General features: G+C 41.4%; 1 long non-coding RNA gene across 2 annotated transcripts; it reads right to left on the bottom strand.

The window, feature by feature from the left end:
• Window positions 1-1,728: 1,728 nt before the first annotated feature.
• LOC116536418 lies at window positions 1,729-20,604 on the bottom strand. 2 transcript variants are annotated; one of them, XR_004262619.1, is made up of 4 exons: window positions 19,750-20,604; window positions 15,245-15,380; window positions 8,355-8,403; window positions 1,729-2,008 (listed from the first exon to the last, which is right to left on the bottom strand). It is a non-coding gene; the product is annotated as an uncharacterized LOC116536418 (long non-coding RNA). The 2 variants fall into 2 exon arrangements; XR_004262618.1 differs by lacking the exon at window positions 15,245-15,380.
• Between the last annotated feature and the right edge of the window lie 519 nt (window positions 20,605-21,123).

The raw sequence follows: 21,123 nt of genomic DNA, 5'->3' as shown, positions 1-21,123 counted from the left end.
TCAAACTTCTGGCCTCAGGCATTCCCCCTGCTTTAACCTTCTAATGTCCTGGGATTACAGGCACCAGCCACCACACCTGGCCTCCAAAAATTTTTATTGCCTCATATCTCTATCTGTAAAAAATTATAATATAATCAAGCCTAAGCTTCCCATTAAATTTATAATTATTTATTTAAAGAGAATGACCATGCGCTACTGTATTAATACATGAGGTACATTATAAAACATCCAAAAAATGGGGGAAGAAAATTTTAAAGGACCAGAGAAAAATAAGCTTAATTGGATGCTCCCAAGTTTTCCCCACATCATTTAATTGAATCAGAAATCCCATTTTTAAAAACCATTTGATCCAGTAAAAAGGAAGGATGACTTAATAAAAACGTCCTGTGTGTTTGATAGGAGAGGCTTTTCCATTGTATTTCTTGCCAAATAATCAAACACGCTGAGAACACAGAACAGCTCCCCAAGAAGCTTCCCTGTTTCTGTCCTTAGATGAATTTAAACCAGGCTTGCTGCTACAAGCTCACTTCCTGTGGCAGAGAAAGCTGCCTTGGCTTCCTGGCTTTGTCCCTCGGTGGGTGGCTTCTCCACCGGGTGGGGCTGGGGACAGGCTCAGCAGAGCCTTCACTTCGGTGGCTTTGCAGCAGCCGTTTCTAAGGAGCTGGTGCCTGTGCCCCGTGCAGAGCGCCATCCCTTCCTTTCCCAGCGATTTGTCTCGGCCTAATTGAACTCTCGCTGGCTGTGTTTCGGCACAGTTCTGTTTTGCCTACTGATAAATGGTTGTTCACTTTCCAGTTTCAGAACTTAACTAACCCCTGGAATGAACCACGGTTCATCTTCACCGTGTCCCCAGCGCAGAGTCTTGCGAATCTGACGATCGATGGTGTTCACAGCAAATTGGCTGTTCAGCAGTGACGTGCAGGAACCCCCCCAGACGATGTGCCATGGCTTTTCTGACAATGCCATGGCCTTCCCCAGACTCACTGGGGAACCTTATTTGAAGTTTTAAGAAAAAGAATTTGGACTTTCTTATAGCTTTTGCTAAAGTTCAGGAGTTCTAAATGATTACCCCAGTGAACCCATCAGATAAATATTTCTGCAACTAAACGAATGAGATGAAATTTGAAACAAAATATATCCATATTTTGTATATTCATACATACATACAATAGCTCTGCACCTATCTATCCACACGTCATGTGGGAACACAAGAAACATGTAATTAAGGCATGTCTCTGAGCTTCTCTACCTCCAGTCATCAAAGTAGCCAAAGCTTATAGAGCCAGCAATTCCATGGATGATCAAAACCCATCCTAGCCGGACACCTTTGAGAAAGTGAATTAACATTAGGATTGTGGTACAAAGATAGGAATCTAAGTAAGTCTAAAATGTGGAACGTGCTGCTTATGTTTAATTTTGTTTTGTATTTTCCTTTTTTTTTTTTTTTGAGATGAAGTATTGCTCTATCACCCAGGCTGGAGTGCAATGGCATGCTCTCGGCTCACTGCAACCTCCGCCTCCCAGCTTCAATTATTCTCCTGAATCAGCCTCCTGTGTAGCTGCAATTACAGGTGCACACCACCTCACCCAGCTAATTTTTTTGTGTATATATATATATATATGTATAATTTTTTTTTCAGTAGAGATGGGGTTTCACCATGTTGGTCAGGCTGGTCTCAAATGCCTGACCTCGTGATCTGCCCACCTCAACCTCCCAAAGTGCTGGGATTACAAGCGTGAGTCACCACGCCCGCCCTTTTGCCTTTTTTCTCTTCTAATGAGGTGATTTTGCAGGAATAAACTCCCTTAGCCATTAGTCAACATTTTACAAATGAAACCCAGCAAGGAAAAGGAACTCACTGAAGGCCGGTGCTCATTATTGAGGAAGCAGAAACAACAGAACACGGGCTGGATTCTCTGGGCCACGCTCCTTGATTTCGGAAGCACTGTTCTGGTTCACCCAGGACAAGACATCGTTTTTCCTTCTAGAACAACAGCTCGGCCCCATCTGAAAGTAAAAGTTCATTGACACTTTTTCAAAGGTTTCACAACTCTTAGCTTTTTTGCTGACTTCAGCAAAATAAGCAGTTATCTGGCCAACTTTAAGACTGAGGTTTGCTAAATTGATCAGCATTCTGAGGCTATCAGAAGACTCTGCATATCTCATGGATACTGTCAATAAATTCACAGTTTCATTTGCTCATTGATTTCACACATTGCTTTTCCTATGTGAAATGCTTTGTAACAGGCTCAATATGAATGTTCAAAGGGAGTGTGATGTGGTCTGCCATGAATATAAGTCAGTGAATAACAAACATTGCTAAATGTCCTATTCTGTGACATAGTCATAACCTACTCCCTTGATTTAGGAAAATCATGTGACCCTTGACTTTTTTTTTTTTTTTTTTTTTGTAAGTCAGGGTCTCACTGGCACAATCTCAGCTCACTGTAGCCTCAACTTTCTGGGCTCAAGTGGTCCTCCCATCTCAGCCTCTTAAGTAGCTGGGACCACAGGTGCGCATCACCACTCCCAGCCTTTTTATTTATTTATTTATTTTTGTAGAGACAGCGTCTTATTATGTTGCCCAGGCTGGTCTCAAAACTACTAGACTCAAGTGATCCACCCACCTCAGCCTTCCAAAGTGCTAAGATTACAGGCATGAGCCATCGCACCTGGCTAGGCCTTGATTTTTTAAAAATTCAAGCAATAATACCTCCTAAAATGAAAAGCAAACCCCCTTCATCTCAGAATCCTAGTCCCATTCCTCAGCAGTTCCTGGTGTACCTTCCAGATACTGTCCCTGCAACCACACAACGTAGATCTGCTTTTCAATACAAATGGGGACATATACGTCATATTATTCTATGTATACGTCTTGATTTTTGTACCTGGTGACACACCTCAACAATCTTTCTGTATCAGCACACACAGCTCTATTCATTTGTTTCCAGTTCTGGAGTATTCCACTGGAATGATGTGCTATATATACATTTTAACCAGCCCTTGATTATGGATATTCATGTTATTTTCAGTTTCTGTTCTTGCCGTGGCAAACAGTGTGGCAATGGCTTTGCTTTTACATACATCTTTATGTGCATTTTCAGAATTTTTGCAGAATAAATTCCTAAAACTGAAATTTCTGGGTCAAAGGGTGTATTCATTTTCTAATTTGTTAGATATCACCAAATAACACTCTATCTTAACACGAAACAAACACATGCAAGGAAGCGGTGCTAATTTACACTCTCATCTAGCATGTGTGCATGTGCTGGTTCCTCATGCCCTTGCTACCACCTAACTTTGTCAAGGTGACTGGTTAAAGAAAACCATGTCTCGGTTCCATTTGTAGTTCTTAATTGTCAGCATGTTTGAGCATCATTTCATCCCAGAACTCTGTATATAATGATTTTTATGTTACCTACCTGCCTTTGTCCATTTTTTTATTATTTACAAAAGTATCTTAATAAGTTTTATAAGGTAATCTTTATCTTTTGTGTTGCAATTTTTTTCTCAGTTCGTCCTGTGGCTTTAATATATTTTACCATGTTCAAGTTTAAGATATGTATATATTATTTATTTATTTATTATTTTTTGAGATGGGAGGGTCTCACTGTTGCTGAGGCTGGAGTGCAGTGGCGCAATCTCAGCTCACTGCAACCTCTGCCTTCTGGGTTCAAGCGATTCCTCTGCCTCAGCCTCCAGAGTAGCTGGGACTACAGGAGCGTGCCACCACGCCCAGCTAATTTTTGCATTTTTACCATGTTGGCCAGACTGGTCTCAAACTCCTGACCTCAAGTGATCCACCCACCTTGGCCTTCCAAAGTGCTGGGATTAAAGGGCATGAGTCACTACACCTGGCCAAGTTTAAGATATATATATATATCATATACATAGAGAGAGAAAGGGATAAAAAGATAAAGGTTGATTAAATTATTTTTCTTATGGCTTCTGAGGCTTGTGTCTTGCTCAAAAAGGATTTTCTTTTTGTTCTAAGATTACTTTTTAAATATCTTCCATATTTTCTTCTAGTGATTTTATGGTTTTTTTTTTTTTTTTAAGTTTAAATGTTTGGTTCAGACTTTCACTTCGGAAGGACATGAAAGCCTTTTGTTCCCATGGTAACGTCAAGGAAAACTCAGAAAAAATAAAAATTATACTTTCCCATGGGGCTAACAAAGATCAGCAGTCAAAAGAAGACTTAATGAACTGAATTTTGGAAACATGAGCCCTTCGTTGGCAAAGAGAAAGCCAGGACAGCTTCCATTCCTCTTCTATTCCTGACATGAGTTTCTAATCTAGGCATCTAAGGGTTGGCCTAGGCAGAGATTTGCAAGGAGGAGAAAAAAGCAGCTGAACTATACATGACGGTGCAGCCTGGATGTGTGGAGTGCAATATAAGAGTATGCTAATCGCAAAAACAAGTTAGGCCAATCACTTTCACATCATCACCACCACTACGCTCAAACTTTGACCAAAAAAGTGTCAGTGAAGAAAGGGCAAAGATGCAGGGCAAAACTACAAAGACCCATGTACTTTCACAATGCTTGGATTCCAAGGGAATATCAATTCATAATATTCAAAGGGAATGTTATGGGCTCTGAAAGGACTTTTTGTTCTAAGATTATTTTTTAAAAAGATGCCATATTTTCTTCTAGTGATTTTATGTTTTTTTTTTTAAATGTTTGGTTCAGACTTTCACTTCAGAATGGCATAAAAGCCTTTTGTTCCCATGGTAACGTCAAGAAAAACTCCAAAAAAAATAAAAATTATACTTTCCCAGGGGGCTAACAGCGATCATGAATACAAGTCTGTGAGTAATATACATTGCTAATGTCCTATTTCATAACATAGGGATAACCTACTCTTTTTATTTATGAAACTCACATGGGTCCTTGACTTTTTTTTTTTTTGGAGGACAGGGTCTCATTCTGTCGCCCAGGCTGGAATGCAGTGGCACAATCACAGCTCACTGTAGCCTCAACCTCCTGGGCTCAAGTGATTCTCCCACCTCAGCCTTTTGTGTAACTGGGAATCCAAAGTAAGTTAAAAATAGCTAAAGTGGAAGCTCATCCACTCAAATATTGGTAATATCTAAAAGATAATAGTACTATGAGAGTGAGGGCTGGTCTAAGCATAAGAGATCTCAATCTAATTAAAGATTCAGCCAATTTGACTCTAAAAGGAATCTGAATAATTAGTCCTTCTCCCTGTTAGACAGAGGGAAAGAGCTTATGTTCTCTGGGGAAAAACAACAAAACATTATTATATTTCAATCTTAATTGTATTTTTATACGCATATTTTAGGTATAATAAAAAATTATGAGGCATGCAGAGATATAATACATACTCACCGATAATTAAAAGAACGCATAGTCAATAGAAGCAGACCCATAGTTAAACCCAGTTACTGGAACTAGGTGCAAGATTATTTAAGCAACTATTATATACATTTTAAACAAATTTATAGAAAAATGTGGATCTAATGGGTAAGAGATAGGGATATGTCAGATGAGAAAAGAGAACTCTTAAAAAAAAGACAAAGTGGAAATTCTAGGATGATAAAATGCAATGTCCGTGATAAAACATTCACTGGATGACAATAACAGCAATTTGAATTTTCAAAAGAAAGCATTAGCAAACCTGAACACAGGTTAATAGAAACTATCCAATTAAGTCAGAGTTTGAAAAAATATAGTAAAAACAATGTGGTGTCAATAATGAGATTAACAACTGACTTCCTATCAGAAATAATGCAAGTCAGAAGACAATGAAATGATAACTTCAAATTATTAAGAGAAAAACACACTATCAACCTAGAATTCTATATACAATAGTCACCCTTTGTCTATGGTTTTGCTTTCCAAGGTTTCAGATACCCAAAGTCACTGCAGTCTGAAGTTATGAAATGGAAAATTCCAGAAATAAACAATTCATAGGTTTTAAATCATGTGCTGTTCTAAGCAGTGGGAAGAAATTTTATACTGTCCTTCTCCTTCCTGCCTAGGATGTAAGTCATCCTTTTGTCTAGCATATTTACAGTCTATGATACCTGCCTGCTAGTCACTTAGTAGCTCTCTTGGTTATCAGATTAAAAAAAAAACAGTGTTTGTAGGGTTCAGTACTATCTGTGGTTTCAGGCATCCACTGGGGGTCTTGGAATGTATCCCCCACAGATAAAGGACAACTACCTTTCAGAGGCAGCAGATGGGAAAACCAGATATAAAAGAAACAAAGTCACAGTGCGGCAATCATGCATAGGGAGTGACAGATGTCCAATTCCGAGCGCACACAAAGATGTCTGGTCCCCAGAGTTCCTGATAGGTCATTAATGCTGGTGGTGTGTCCTGACGATAAGAAGCCATTGTTCTTTTTTCTGTTAAGTAGTGGCTGTGGCTGCTTAGCTACTGATATGCTTTCCTGATTCCTCTATTTTCTGTTCTTTTTCTTTTAAATGACAAGTCACTACCTGAAATAAGAGAAAGTCTCTATGTGTTAAAACCAGAAAGAGCCGACAATATAATTCCTTTAGACAGGATGGCTTCTCTCCTAAGATTTTGGGACATTTCAAACATTCAATATTAAAAAAGGGAGAAGAAGACAACTAGACAGCCCAACAGAGGAAAAGATCACCAATGGCTTCCCAGGATCCTGGACTTCCAGGCATGTAAGTTTTCACAAATTCTCTCCAGTGATAATGCAAAGAGAGAATGAAATACCACCCACTGGTTGATAAAAATTGAAGAACAGATTGTTGGCTTTGCTGAGACAGTCCACATTTTTAATGTAGAATGTAGACAGGTGTCCTGGGTGAAAGTCAATATAGAGAAATTGAGAAAAGGACAGTAAGGGGCTTTTTACTTGTTTCTGCGTTCTAAGCTGAGGTAAGTTCATGAGAGTCTTTTCTAAATTGCCACAATTATAATAACCTGTCCCCTGGTAGTCATCATTTAGCAGTGTGTTTTTCCTATTGCTTGTGTTCAACAAATAGCAATGTAGCTATTACTGGGAATACTTATAATAGGACATTCTGCCCATCAGCCACTCTGCAGGAGTGAGGTATCACCAGTCATTTTCAGGGAAATGCTTTTTTTTTTTCTTTTTTTTGAGACAGGGTTTCACTCTGTCACCCAGGCTGGAGTGCAATGGCACCATCTCGGCTCACTGCAACCTCCACTTCCCAGGTTCAAGCCATTCTTCTGTCTCAGCCTCCTGAGTAGCTGGAATTGCAGGTGCCCGCCACAATACCTGGCTAATTTTTGTAGTTTTAGTAGAGATGGGGTTTCACCACGTTGGTCAGGCTGGTCTTGAACTCCTGACCTCAGGTGATCCGCCCACCTTGGCTTCCCAAAGTGCTGGGATTACAGGTGTGAGCCATCATGCCTGGCCTCAGAGCAATGTTTAGACTCTACCCTCTGCCAAGAGATGATCTAAAGATGGACAACCATCCTTTGGCTTTTAAACCTTCCTTTCACATACACAATACTTAAGTCCAAGGTTACAGTAGCTCTGCTTCTCTGGGTCTCCCTTGGCCCTTTCTCCTCTCTGCACCAGCTTTGTCCTAAGGCCAGCACCTCTCAAGGTTGCAAGATAGATAAGCCATTTCCAGGTTTTACATTTAAACACAGCAATGTTCAGAAGAAGAGTTTTTGTCACCTGGCCATTCCTAAGCCAGTCACCATCAAGGAGAATTGGATTATTCAGACAAACTAAAATCTACTGCATGGAGCTAGGGATAGGCTAGCCTCTCTCAAGAGGCTTGGTTGTGTGGAAGAGAATATATTTCTCAATAAACTGGGTTCTGTTAGGAAGGAGGAAGAGTTCATGGATGTTAGGCAATTTAGGGTATCCTGCCCAAGTTAAATTTTCCAATGGCTGGTATCATTGCTTTTTAACAAACCACAGTTTGTTTAGTTTCATCACCATTAATTTCATTTACTGTGGATTGTTTTCCTAAGCCTACCATGTGCAGTGAAGCATATCTTCACCAACAATACTTTGAACTGTAATTTCCAATAACTAAACTTAAAGGCTATGAACACTGTGAACTAAGAACAGATTATCCACATCGCATCACCAGAGCCGATGAAGTCGCCATCCTCAACACCACCACCAGTATCCCTAAACTTGTGTCCATAATGATCCTTGTTGTTCAGAGTTTTTCCTTAAGAAGGAGAAGAAGAAAAAGCAAGTTGTGTTTGCTTATGGGATATGATACTCTAGCCAAGAGGGCTGGGCTCAGAAAGGATCAAGAATCTCTGCTTTGGGTGGGAGTTCCTATTAGTATTTTCCATTCTTCTTTGCCATAACGAGGAAAGATAATGAATAAAGATTTCTTAGCATCATGTGTGCTTACCTCAGTCTTAGGATGGGAGACACTCAGCTCCTCCTCATTAGTCTCTTGTCTAAAATTAAAAGAAATAAGATCACTTTACTCAATTGACCTTCTCCTACTTCTTGTATAAAGTAAAAAGATCAAGACTTGGGAATTAAAAATACAACTTCTCTGGCTGGAGTAATTGCAAGCTAATTACTGCTATCATTAGGCATTAAATTAAAATTTCAGCACTTAAATTCTACATGCTACAAAGTTCAGGTCCTCATCACATCTTACTTAGATCACTTCAATTGCTTCTAACCTGATCTCACTGACTTCTCCAATTCATCTTAAACAACATTCCCAAGGGATCTTTCAAAAACACAAATCTGATAGTGTCACTTTCTTACCTATAATTTTTTTAAGAGACAGAGTCTCACTGTCTCCCAGGCTGGAGAATCACTTGAACCCAATCTCTGCCTTCCGGGTTCAAGAGATTCGCCTGCATCAGCCTCCTGAGTAGCTGGGATTACAGGCTCCTGCCACCACGTCAGGCAAATTTTTGTATTTTTAGTAAAGATGGGGTTTTGCCATGTTGGCCAGGCTGGTCTTGAACTCCTGACCTCAAGTGATCCACCCACCTCAGCCTTTCAAAGTGCTGGGATTACAGGGGTGAGTCACTGCACCCAGCCTGCCTATAATTCTTAAAAAGCTTTCTACAAGATAAGTAGGCACACATACCCATCTTATTCTGGCCTCTGCCTGTCTCTCCAACCTCATCTCTCACCCCAGTCCCCAGCAAAATTCTACCAGGTGCTGCAGTCTTAGGACTCCCTTCTTGCAGTGTCCAGAACATCTGTGTGCTTCCTGGCTTCCAGCCTTTGTGCACCTTGCTCCTTCTACCTGGAATGTCCTTTCTCCTTTATTCTTCTGCTAAATTCCCATTTATGCTTCAAAATTCCCTCCAAATACCCCATTGTCTTTAAACATCTGTTTTGACTCTACCAGGAAGTTAGTTGTCTATCTTTGGTGCCTTATTTATTCATAGTGTTTAAGATGGTGAGCTTCTAAGTCAAACTGTCCAGGTTGAAAGTCAGGTTCCACCACTTACTGGCTATGTGGCCTTGTCAAGAACTGTGCAGAGTTTGATATTCTATTTCACATACAAGCTATCTAGTTCGCTGTTACTCTTTCATAGGTGCTGGCAGAAGGCACAGAACTCTTGGGTCAGAGACAAAGGACTTTGCTAATCATGACCAAAGCAGTAGGCAGAGCTGCACAATTGCTGGTTCCCTGTGCCCCCAAGTCTTATGATGGAGATGCAGACGGCTCCTCGTGGATGCCTGTGCACAAGGCCAGTCACCTTACAGGAGAGGAACCCTGAGCTTGAGCTTGGGAAATCACCACTTTTATAATAAGTGGAATAAAAAGACTTCCCTGTGGAGAAAGGGGAACATTTATGCACTGTTGGTGGGAATGTAAATTAGTACAACCTCTGTGGCAGTTTCTCAAAGACCTAAAAACAGAACTACCATTCAACCTGGCAATCTCGCCACTGGGCATCTACCCAAAGGAAAAGAAATTGTTATATCAAAAAGTCAGTTTCTCTCATATGTGTATCACAGCACTATTCACAATAGCAAAGGTATGGAATCAACCTAAGTCCATGGATGAATGAATGAATTATAAATGCCCATCAGTAATAGACTGGATAAAGAAAATGTGGCATAATTCACACCATTGAATACTATGCAGCCATAAAAAAAATAATGAGATAATGTCCTCTGCAGGGACATGGCTGGAGCTGGAGGCCATCACTCTTAGCAAACTAATGCAGGAACAGAAAATCAAATACTGCATGTTCTCACTTATAAGCAGGAGCTAAGAGATGAGAATACATGGACACAAAGAGGGCAACAACAGACACTGGGGCCTATTGGAGGGTGGAAGGCTGGAGGAGGGAGAGGATCAGGAAAAATAACTAATGGATATTAGATGTAATGAAATAATCTGTACCATAAACTGCCATATCACAAATTTACCTATGTAACAAACCTGCACATGTACCCCTGAACTTAAAAGTTAAAAAAAAAAAAGAAAATGTGGTACATATACACAATGGAATACTATGCAGCCATAAAAAAGAATAAGATCATGTCTTTTGAAGCAATATGGTTGGAGCTGAAGGCCATTGTCCTAGGTGAAGTAACTAAGAATCAGAAAGTCAAATATTGAATGCTATCATTTACAAGAAGGAGCTAAACAAGGGGTACACCTGAGTACACAGAGGTAAATAATAGATATTGAGGACCCCAGGAGAGGAGGTCAGGAGGGGGATGAGGGTTGAAAAATTACCTATTGGGTACAGTGTTCAGTATTTGGGTGATGGGTACACTAGAAACTCAAACCTTGCATTCAATAATATATCCATGTAACAAACCTGCACACATAGCCCCGAATCTATAAAAATAAAATTTTAAAAGGTGAAACAGAACCTTCTCTTTGTCCAGGGGGAAATGCTACATCATCCTTCAAGGTTGCCTGCTGCAACCCAGAGACACAGCTCAGGTAAAGGGCCATCAGGCAGGCACACCTGCAGGGTGAGGAAGAGACACTCAGGGCCGCAGGGGATCATCTCTCCCGGGACCCCTGGACCTACGATTGAACTTCTCATTACCTCAGTTTCCTTGGGTCTTAAGTTGGGATAATCAAAAGGGTTGAAAGGATTAACCTATGGTAAGTGACAAGCAACAGCTATTACTGTCAATCCTCCACTCTGCCCCTCCCTACTTTCCACATGTTTTATTTGTCACTTTTACTCTATTTCACAGTAAATAAATAATAGAGATGGGGTTTCACTGTGTTGCAAAGGCTGGTCTCAAACTCTTGGGCTCAGAGGATCTTCTCCTCTAGCCTCCCAAATGCAGGGTGCAGGGGTAACAGATGTGAGCCACCACACCTGGCCATAAGTGTTCATTTACAGTTTTTTTCCTACTGCCCAACAGCTCCTTGAAACATACTCATCCCTGCATCTCAGACACCAGTACAGGGTAGATAATTTTACATTTTTGATAAAAGGAGGAAATGAAAAGTCTCCCTGTATATCAACCACTGTGATCTGACTAGAGTCTCTGTATACTTTTGATCAAATTTCATGACTCCAAACTCTTCAATGCTTTGGTGAAAAAAAAAAATCATTCTCTTTTAGGTAGTGCTGTTTTCTTTTCTTTCTTTTTTTGAGACAGAGTCTCACTCTGTGAGACTGGAGTGCAGTGGTGGGATCCGGGCTCACTGCAACCTTCATCTCCCAGGTTCAAGCGATTCTTCTGCCTCAGCCTCCCGAGTAGCTGGGATTACAGGTGCCTACCATGAAGGTGGGCTAATTTTTGTGTTTTTAGTAGAGATGGGGTTTTGCCATATGGGCCAGGCTGGTTTCAAGCTCCTGACCTCAGGTGATCCACCCACCTCGGCCTCCCAAAGTTCTGGGATTACAGGCGTGAGCCACCACGCCCAGCCTAGGTAGTGCTCTTTTCAATGCAATAACATGAAATGACAATTCATTAACACAGGAAGATTAAGTAGTTCCTCTAGGAAAGTTACTTGGTCTCACCTGTTTCCATTTCTATGGAATGGAATGGGGACTATAATAGTGCCTACCCTGTAGTGAGGTTGGAAGAAATAAATGAGTTAATGTATATAAAATGTTTAGAAGAGCACTTAGCACGTGCTAAATCTATGTCAGCTCTTTATTTCTCACTGGATCTCATAACCTCTTGTTGAGTGACGGGAAATCATTGCAGATTTTGGTCGTCTGAGATGCCTAAAAGACAGAAACTTAGTTTCCACTATTATTGCTCTAATTCAGAAAACAGTGACTCTGGAGATAGAAATCCAGTGGGTCCTTGTTTTATCAACAGTTACTCAGAACAATCCAGGTGAACATGTGGCAGGCATTCTCGTGGGCTGCTGGACCTAATGGGCTTCCTCTGACCAGACAGAAGCCGCCAGGAGAGGTGACCCAATGTCTAACATAAATTCTGACCCGTGACCAGTAAATCAGTAAAATCAGAAAAACAAACACATAAATACATAAAGGAAGAATAAAAAAAAGTCCCCGAAACCATTTAACATGGCCATTGTTTCACATACCTGATAGGAAACCATCATTTAGTCTTTTTTCTGAAATAAAGGAGGCTGTGGATAGGCAACTCTTTCTGTAACAGTCTCCAATTCTTTCAGCTGAGTTTTCTGAAATCATGGTCCTTCACTCTACTTCTTTGATTGTCCAAACCTCACTGAAACAAGACTTTCCTGTTCTTTGGCCCCATGCGATGTTTTGTTAGCTAGAAAATGCAGCCTTCTAACCGGTATGCACTTTACTGGTCTCCAGTGTCTATTAAACAGCCAAAAGCCCCTCTCACCCGAGAAACGTTAGAACTCAGAAATGCCTATGGCCTGCGGGTGAGACGAGATTGACTACAGGTCTGTGATTTCTCTGGATTTCACAACAAGACCTGTGTTGTTTTCTACCCCAGTCTACCTATAACAGGATTTCACCCACAGCTGCTGCCAGCATTCACTCACCTCTGACGACACACACCTGCCTGGCCCGCCAGAGATCCACAGCACTAATGCGCAGCTTTTCCGAGATGGGAGAAAGAAAATGCAAAGATTGATAGAAGCGGGAGTTCAACAAGACAACAAAATCCTCAGAAGAGCAAACCCTAGTCCCAGTTCTAACCGCACCTGGCCTTGTTATATGCCTGTAGCTTCTTACGCTGGCATGTGTGTTGTGCATGCATACATGTGTGTAAAAACATATACTCTTTTAAAAAATATTTAACAATCATGGACTATGATAACAAAAGAGACTATTATTTTTCAGATCAAGAGGCTTTCATGTCCCAAATCACATACTCGGTTGAGAGTGGGTCCAGAATTCGGTCTTGGTTGTTCTCTCAGGTCGAAGCACGTGCTACAGTGTACCACGGTGTCTCTCCCGGGTGCCTCAGCATGAACCATTTGCACCTGAAATCAGCTACATAAAAAAAACTCGTTTTCTAATATAGTATCCAGTAAGTAACAGATGTGTCCAGAGCTCCATGCGTTCAGACAAGGCAACAGGGAGCCCCTCAGGGTACCGTTACAGGCTCCCCAACTTTCTTCTCTTCTTGAGCATGTGGAAAGGCCAGACTTCCCATGCAGTTAGCTAGGGACTCATGAATGAGTTTTGGGAAACGGAATATGTGTCTAAGTGGCATCCTCACTACCAGACTGGGCCACACAATATCCCACGTTGCATCGCCATCCTTTAAATGACTTTAGCCCAATTCCTTCCACAACCTCTTTTCTCTAAGAAGCAGAGGACCCTGAGATTGGAGAGCATAGACAAAATTTGAGGCAGAGCTGTCCTGAAAAATTGCGGGACCTGCAAAGCAGTTTATATGAGCAAAAAAGAAAATGTTATGATGTAAGCCACTGCAACTTTAGAGGTTTGTTTTGTTTTGAGACAGAGTCTCGGTCTGTTGCCCAGGCTGGAGTCCAGTGGCACGATCTTGGCTTGCTGCAACATCTGCCTCCTGGGTTCAGGCGATTCTCCTGCCTCAGCCTCCTGAGGAGCTGGGATTATAGGTGCCTGCCACCATGCTTGGCTAATTTTGGTATTTTTAGTATAGATGGGGTTTCACCATGTTGACCAACTGGTCTCGAATTCCTGATCTCAAGCGATCCGCCCACCTCGGCCTTCCAAAGTGCTGGCATTACAGGTGTGAGCCACTGCACCCAGCCTTTAGAGGTATTTATTACAGCAGCGTCTCTAATTCATGTCCCTTTAGTTCACTGGAGATGTCTCCTGAAGCTTCAGTCTGTGGCTGAAGGCCCCACTCAAGGATTGGGTCTCTCGCTGTGGGTCTCTCTCCATTTACCACGGTCATGGTTTCGCTTACCTGATAGGCAATCATCACTCAGTGTTGTTGTTGTTTTTCTGAAATAAACAAAGCTTTGGAGAGATGCCTATTTCTATTATGAGACCAAACTCTTGAACTCTTGACCTCAGGTGATCCACCCATCTCAGCCTCCTAGGGTGCTAGGATTACAGGCATGAGCCACCATGCCCGGCACTATGATATCAAACTCTTATATACCATAGGTCTCTCTCTGGTTATAAAGGATTGCTTATCCTGCTCATGGGACAGACAGGAAGTGCTAAGGAATTAATGCCTTTAGGACCAGCCCCCAATCAACAAGGGATGTCTCCCCTACTGTGGGGAGACAACTGTCAGATACTCTCCGCATATTTGCTCCGCAGCAGGACTGTGCCTAGCTGCCCAGAGTGGTAGCCCTCTCTTCCTTGCTTTCCTTCCTTCCCCCTCCTTCACTGTGCTGGTCAGGATCGCTTCCCAAATAAACGATTTAAAACAAACCCTTGCCACAGTGCCCTGCTATTGCAAGAGGCCAGATCCACAGAAGGAAGTTAGCATTCATTTCGCTCAATGGGAAGGATGTAGTTGAATGAATAACGTGGGCAGCCTAATATTTTTAGGCTTGTAAGTTCCAGTTCTGTTGATGGTTCTGGTGCATGAACCAGCACATCAGGGCCATCTTACTTACCCAATATTTGAGGGAACTGGTAGGGAATGAGTCATAATCCCGAGACTATTTGCAAATGCTAAATGTCATTTTTAAATTAATAAACAAAAACTACAGCCCTTAAAGAGTGTTTTGTGTTTAAAAGCAAAGCCCATTCAGCATATTAAACCTGGAAAACAGAGACAAACCCGAAGAGAAAAATAAAATGTCCTCATTATCCCATGGCAGTTTTAAAATTTTAAGTGTACAGCCTTTTGGTGCTTTTCTCCCCCTATGTATATATATTTTAGCAAAATGAGATCACGTTGTATAAATAGTATTGTAACTTGATTTGCATTTACCAAAAAACAGATGTGTAGCTTTCAGTGGTACTCCGGATATATTTTAGAAAGTGCTCTAAGCCACCAGTCTGCAAGATATAAACCAATGTCTCATATCCATGTTGTACTTTATTCCATCCCAGGACCACTTGATATACTAAAGTAAAAATATGCAAAGGTCAAAATGAATTTATATTTATTTAGAAAACTCAGTGAGACCAGGGATTTTCCTTTTTCCACTTGGTTATAGCCAGAGTTTAGAACAAGGCTTCACACAATATGCATTCAATAAATATTTATTGGATAAATACATGAAGCAACAAAGCAGCTAACACCATTTTACTGACTGGTTTATGTCCACTTGTCAACATGAAGCCAAAATCAGTGTCCAATAACAAGCACTGTTATGAGCATTGGTTTTCTGGGATGGTTGCTTATTGCATTTTCTCTACTTTATTCCCTTAGTCATGGGAATGTAGTAATGGGATTTTCCTGACATCAACAGCGATCAAACCTTGCCATTCCATAGCAACCTAATGCCCCAGAACCGAGGTGAGGTTTCCCAAGGGCGAGGCACAGCTCGTTCCTATTGCTGGAACTCTCCCTTCTCTACAATATCATGTTCTCGTAAATCATTCACACCAAGTTCCATTTGTCAAGATAATTGGGAGCAATTTATAATGCTGTAACCTAGATTTTATCATGAAGACTCTCCCTATTTCCAATTTGCAGTGTTCAGGAATGTGACATGCGCCTGCCACTCAGCAGGACCATGGACCCTTCGTCAATGGACTCACAGTGTCACTGACCTTTATAATCCTGAGACCATCCAAGGCACTGGACACAGAGCCTCTGGCCACCTCTTGGTTCTCTCTTGCAAGTCCAGACAAGGTCTTTGTGGTTTATGTTGCATAGATTCCTACCTCTTGGAGGCTTTTAGAACTTGGCATGGTATTGAAATAACCTTAGGGATCTAACTCTGTGACCAACTAAATGCAATTGTCACCATTTTGGTTATTTGGTGACTTCGGATGTCACCTGGCTGAGCTGGCTCCCCGTTGAAAACGGGACTCTGCCTTTGCAAGGGTATGGGTGAAGCGGGAAAGCATCGTTCTCGGCAAACTGACACAACAGAAAACCAAACACCACATGTTCTCACTCATAAGAAGGTGTTGGACAATGAGAACACACGGACACAGGGAGGGGAACATCACATACTGGGGCCTGGTGGGTGGGGAGCTAAGGGAGGGATAGCGGGGGAGAGGGGATAGAGGAGAAATAGCATTAGGAGAAATACCTAATGTAGATGACGGGGCGATGGATGCAGCAAACCACCATGGCATGTGTCTATGTATGTAACAATCCTGCAAGATCAGCAAATATACCCCAGAACTTAAAGTATAATTTAAAAAAAGAAAGAAAATGGGACTGATGTAATGATAATGCTTTCGGTGGAATTTCAACTTCAAGAACAAGTGGGAAAACTTAGCTTTGGTGAACGGGCGGCACAAGTGCAATATTCCACAGCAGTGGTGTGTTCTAGACCTTGAACACTCCTCCAGGCTGGGTGGGCAGACATGACGGCTGTGCCAGCCAGGCCTTCCTCCCACTTTTAGGTGATAGCTTCCATTTCTTTTCAGAAAAACTCACTCCATGGCATGAACTGGATGATAGTACCATGGAGAAGGGCAAAGAGAGCCTATTAGCCGCCTTGTTAACAATAAAATCCCTTTCCAGCCGCTTCTGTAGCTCCAAGGAGCCATCACAGGGCCTTGAATGTAGTGGACACTCATTCACAGCAAACGAAACTGAAGAGAATAAGCCATCAATTGCTGTATCATCATAGTTGCCTTTTTATTGTTTTGGAATAAAAGTAGCCCAGTACACCCCTGAAGAAACAAACAACAAAAAAAGTAATTACTCTCTTACCTAAGCCAGTCAGGAAAAAGGTATTCCAGCCAAGTGCGGCGCCTCATGCCTGTAAACCCAGCACTTTAGGAGGTGGAGACGAGGGGCTCACTTGAGCCTAGGAGTTCAAGAACAGGCTGGACAACATGACAAGACTCTGTCTCTATGACAAAGTAAAAAATATTGCCAGGTGTGGCAGCGCACACCTGTAGTCCCAGCTACTTAAGAGGCCAAGGTGAGAGGATCGCTTGAGCCCAGGAGCTTGAGGTTACAGTGAGTTATGATCATGCTATTGCACTCCAGCCTGGGTGACAGGGAGAGACCCAGTCTCAAAAAGGAAAGAAGGAATGGAGGGAGGGAGGGAGGGAGGAAGGGGAGGAGGGGAGGAAGGAAGGAAGGAAGGAAGGAAGGAAGGAAAGGGAAGGGAAGGGAAGGAAAGAAGGAAGGAAGGAAGGAAGGAAAAAATCAGATGTTCTTAGTAATTACACATAGAACACATTGATATAGTTAGGTATGGCATTCCATGTGGATGATTAATTTGTAATAATTAGAACTCGGAGCTCTGGGTTGAGTGACACACTGCCAGCAGTGTGGGTGCTGGGGAGAGCAGAGACAGGAGGTGGAACAGACAGCAGGGGAGCAAGGCCTGTGGGCAGAGACGCAGCAGACCCTGAAGTGTCCCGTGCCTCAGTTTCTTCCTGCATACAAGAAGCTTAGATAATTGCAGAGGCGCTGTCAGGTTCTAAAATGTGTGGGGAACCTGAAGACAGTGAAATATCACACAGAGACATTTAGAGACTAGGAAGGATAAGCGAGAAACCACTTTAATAAGACACTTCATCGACTGGGCATGGTGGCTCTCGCCTGTAATCCCAGCACTTTGGGAGGCTGAGGCAGGCGGATCACGAGGTCAAAAGATTGAGATCATCCTGGCCAACATGGTAAAACCCCGTCTCTACTAAAAATAAAAAAAATTAGCTGGGTATGGTGGAGCCTGCCTGTAGTCCCAGCTATTCAGGAGACTGAGGCAGGAAAATTGCTTGAACCTGAGAGGCAGACATTGCAGTGAGCCGAGATCACACCACTGCACTCCTGCCTGGTTACAGGGCAAGACCCAGTCTCAAAAAATAAAAATAAAAAATACGTTTCAGCAAAAAATCTTCCATTTGATATCACAATTTAGGATAAGTAGCCAACATAGATAAAATACCAGAAAATAGCACATGATTTCCATTGTCCTACCAAGCAGAATAGCATTTTTTTTTCTGAGATGGAGTTTTTCTCTTGTTGCTCAGGCAACCTTATATTTATAGTTGGGTAATGTTAGAAAAATGTGCTAAGACAATTCAATGGGGGAAAGAAGAGTTTTTTCAACAAATGATTCTGGGACAACTGGGTATCTTGATGCAAAAAAAAAAAAAAAAAGATATTTGAACCCCTGCTTCTCACTATCCATAACAATTAACTCAAAAGGAATCAAAGACCTAAAGGTAGGAGCTAAAACTGTAAAACTGAGAAAGATACAACAACATAAGTCTCCGTGACCTGAAGGGTTAGGCAATAGTTTCGTTTTCACCAGAAATAGTCTGGTTGACCTTAAAAGAGCCTGCTTCACACAGCATTAAAGATCTGTTTCACACTTCACACATCGCTCTTGCAGTAGGTAGGGCTGCCTATGCCAGTCTTGTAACACAACTCATGCTGCAGCTGAAATGTGTGTACACCTGCTTAGACGGTGTGAACACACATGCACACATACAGCGTAGTTGCAGCCACTCACAAAGCCTGAATCAGTCTCTTCAAATCCTCTATGTGCTTCAGCTTAGAGAGTCACTGGGAACAGCAACCTCTCGGGGTAAGCCGGGAACAGTACAGTCATGCTGATCCTGAAACTGTTTCAAATATAGCCTGGAGTAACTTAATACCTTTATAAACAGAAATGAAACTGCGTTTAAATAACGACCCAAACCAGATGGCACCAATGTCGTGTTCTCTTCAGAAACGGAAAGAGGAACAAAAGAGAGACTCCTTCCCAAGGGAGCAGGTGCAGCAGCTGGGGGCCATGGGGGCTTTCCCTGAGTGCTGCAGGCACTCTACAGCCTGGGAGCATGTGCTGGGTAGAGCTGCTCAGAATGCTCATTCTCTGATTTTAAGCAATTAGTATGGCTGTGACAGCAGCAATGCAGAATTCTCAACACAATTCTACTTCCTAACTATAGTATTTGCTGAAATGTGCAACGTGTTATATAAATCGACTAAAATTTGTTGAGTGTTTACTGTGAGCCAGACACTATTGTAACAGTATTACCTATATTAACATATTTAATCCTTACAATAATCTTTTGAGATGGATTCATTTTTACCAAAAATGTACATTGAAATGCAAGCAGGTTAAGTAATATGCCCAATTCATAAAGCTTCTCATCAGAGTTTGGATTCAGGTCATCTGACTCCATAAGCCAGGTCTGTAGCCCTTACTCTCTTTTGCTAAACTGCCAAAATTTTAAAAAACTGCTAAATGAAATCATCCATTCCTGGGTGTATTTGTTTCTATTGTCACTGTAGCAGATTGCCAAAAATTTAGTGGCTTTTAAAATAACACAAATTTATTTACTTACAGTTTTGAAGACCAGAGGTTGGGGCTAAAATCAAAGTATCAGCAGAGCTTCGTTCCTTCTTGAGGCTCTAGAGGAAAAGCTATTTCTTTCCCTTTTGCAGCTTCTAAAGGCCACCTGCCTTTGTTAGCTGGTGGCCCCCTCCTCCAACCTCAAAGCTCATCACTACACCCTCTGATTTTGCTGTCTCGTCTCCTTTCTCACCCCGACTCTCTCGCCATTCTCTAATTGGGACCCTTGTGATGACACGGCATCCCACTGAAAAAAATCTGCAATAATCTCCCCATATCAAGTTCCTTAACTCAATCACATGTGCAAAGTCCCTTTGCCACATAAGGTAACAGATTCACAGGTTCCAGGCCCTGAGATATGGACATCTCTTGGGGGACGGTCTTTATTCTAACACAAATGGGGAACTAATAAGCCCACACATGTGTCTGCATCATATGCCTCTTAAAAAAGTAAAAGGCAAGAAAGAAGAATAAAACACAAGTCTGCAAATTCATAAAGCACTTGGAATCTAGCAGTGGTCAATATGGGGGTTACGTTGAATTGCCCACAATGTCAACTTCTGGTAGATTTATGCAAAATCAACAACTGTGAAAAGTTTCACATGAAACTCAAAATCAATAGCAGAGAGATTTGAGAAAATCACAAATATGTGGAATTAAATAATACATTCCTAATAACCAATGAATCAAAGAAAAAAACCACAAGGGAAATTTGAAAATACTTAAAGATGAATGAAAATGAAAATACAACATGCATAAACTTATGGAATACCAAAAAAGCAGTTCTCTGAGGGAAATTTATATCTGTAAATGCCTATATTTATAAAAAATAAAAGTTTCAAGTCAATAAACCAATATTCTACCTTAAAAAAACTGGAAAAAGAAGAGCAAACTGAAGCCACAGCAGGCAGAAGAAAGGAAATACTAAAGATCAGAGTGGAGATAAATGAAATAAAGAATAGAAAGACAAGGGAAAGAATCAATAAAGCCCCAAGTTGTTTTTTGAGAGCATTAAAAAAAATAGATAAATTTTGGATAAACCGACCAAGGAAAAAGCAGAGATAGCTCAAGTTAATAAAATCAGAAAGGAAAGTGAGGCGATTACTACTGACCTTACAGAAATAAAAAGGGTTATAAGAGTGTACTATGAAGAGTTGTATGCCAACAAATTACATAACTTAGATGAAATGGGCAAATTCCTGAAAACATACAAACTGTTAAAACTGGTTCAAGAAGAAGAAGAAAACCTGAATAGCCTATACCAAGTTTGGAGACTGAGTTACCTAAAAAAAAAAAAAAAAAAACTTCCAACAATGGATTTTATGGATTCGATGCAAGTGCTAGCACAGTTCTAATCTTCCTTTTT

The sequence above is a fragment of the Sapajus apella genome, unplaced genomic scaffold (assembly GCF_009761245.1).
Source record: "Sapajus apella isolate SASKATOON/1434 unplaced genomic scaffold, GSC_monkey_1.0 scaffold100, whole genome shotgun sequence".
Taxonomy (NCBI): domain Eukaryota; kingdom Metazoa; phylum Chordata; class Mammalia; order Primates; family Cebidae; genus Sapajus; species Sapajus apella.
Note: the sequence above shows the minus strand (reverse complement) of the source record. Positions and strands in the feature narration are given on the sequence as shown.